Raw genomic sequence first — 2,331 nt, forward strand, 5'->3', positions numbered from 1 at the left:
CATACTGGCAATGAACTTAGAATATAAGCTTTTATTTAAAATAACGTATTTTGTACTTTTGCTGATTCATTCGGGAATTTCTGTATTTCACAGCTAAGTCACTAAAACAGAACTCTAAAAAAAGCTAGAGAAATACACAATTGGTTTCATTTAAAAAATTCACAGGATGGGGAATTTGACTACCATAATGTGTTATATATGTGTATATTATATACAACACACTATGTTATAATGTGTTAAACATAATGAGAAAAAAGCAGAAGAAATAATCTATCACATAGTATAAAACCTAGGTATTTTATTTTTTTCTAAGTGTCATAATCCAGGGAGAGATAAATCATTTGTGTTTGGGTTACTTATTCATTCAATCTTTAAAATAATGCCTTTCTCAGTGTTATCCCCAGGCACAAGTACAAAAGAAAAAATATATTAATTAAAATGCTAACAGTCAATAACAATTTCACAGATTTACAGGAAAAGAGCTTATTAGAATGCTACCACATTAAAAGTTCCCTTCTTTTGGAGAATTCTAATATTTAAAAGGTATTTAGCACTAGGCCCTGATGACCAGAAGCTGAGTTTAAGTCAAACTGACCTAGGGCTATAACCGTACATGGTCTGACAAAGGAAAATAAGAGTGTGGTAATCATTAGTACTATTTCACCGTGGACAGCAGAGCTGTATTTGTTACCATCCTAACGGCAAGTCATTCAGTGAGCGGTGGTGTTTACTTCTTTTCAGGCTTGACTCCCTGGAGAAGGAGTGTCACTTGATCGCATCTATAGCGCTCTCAAACAAAGTGACAGAAGTCTTATATGATGTAAACACATAAAACGAATGAGAATAGCTACCATTTATTAAACACCTACTATAGTCCAGTAATGATATACATTCTATCACTTAATCCTCATGATATTTTAGGAGTACATTATTATTGTTATTGCACAGATGGGTAAACTGAGGCACTGAGAACTTACATAACTTGCTTAATGGTGGTATCTATGCAATAACTACTAGAGTAATTATGATCATTGTTATTAAGAAGTGAAATGGCTTGATCCTGGAAATGTATTGTGGCATGAAAGTTAGGAGCCCACTGTTTCACACAATGGAACATCTTATTCACTGAAATGTTAACACCTGTCTGTGATTTTACAGAAGACGAAAACAGCTCTGGTAAACGAAGCAGGGATCCTGACATTGAGCCTTTCAAATACATACTTTGATACGTTTCCTGGGAATAGTAAACCTGAAAACTATGCTTTAAAGAAAACTTCCATCCAAAATGTAAATAAATGACTGCCCTCAACGATGAACCTCTGCATTCATAAGTGATCATTGTTCACCACGTCTAAAAGGGAAACCTCCTAATTGAACATGTCTTACAATCAGAACTGAATGACTGACCAGGCAATACAAAGGAAGGGACTTACTTTTCACAGAGAGTTAGACTGATGGGTTACCACTGAATAATAGAATCTGTGCCCAAGACATAATTTGGCTGTTTAGAGTCTTCATGCCTCAAACCTCCATGCCTTTCCCTGGAGATCTGTAAAAGAGATGGGATGTTTTCACCCTTTGAGAAAACTAAAGAAAAAATTAACCTAATTTGAACATAAGAATGGAAGTAAACTGATTCCCAATGAACCACATGTCATTTTAAAATAATGCCTTTGACCAGTTTGACATGAAATACGTGACAACTCACACGTGCTTCTTTGCTAATGACAAGCACACCACCATCTACCACGTACCTGGGTCCATTCATCGCTTCCTTTTCTTTCACAGCTTTTGTTTCCTTTGTGTCAAACCTCTCACTGTTCAATGCTAGTCTCACTGAAGTCATTGGGTGCTTGCAGTTGTTGTTTTCCCATTTAAATAAAGCACTGTGAAGGGAAAACATGTTTTGAAAAAACTGAAATCATTGATGTTCACATACACACATATGTGCAAAAGCAAATGAAAAGAATTTAAACAGAGCCATGCCGAGTCTGCTGCTAAGTGTTAGATTGGCTGACAGGAGACTATTTGTAATTTTAACTAATGCTTTTATAAAAAAGTTTTTTTAAAGCCCTTCTTTTCTAAGTCTTAGGAATGAGCAATTATACTTTTTTTGGAAAAGTATAACTTAAACACACAAATCTGCTCAAAAGAAAAAAACAATAGAGACATTTACATTCTCCTTCTAGGATATATTCAAAACCTAGTTTGAGAATATTCTATTTAGTGTCTTCTACCTGAATGTCTGTTTTAATGTTTCAATTTCTGAAAAAAGGCTGTAATATTTAAATTTTAGCCAATAGTTGAGAAATTATTTAGAAATACACTAAG

This window comes from Rhinopithecus bieti, unplaced genomic scaffold (assembly GCF_001698545.2).
Source record: "Rhinopithecus bieti isolate Rb0 unplaced genomic scaffold, ASM169854v2 scaffold_2453, whole genome shotgun sequence".
Classification (NCBI taxonomy): domain Eukaryota; kingdom Metazoa; phylum Chordata; class Mammalia; order Primates; family Cercopithecidae; genus Rhinopithecus; species Rhinopithecus bieti.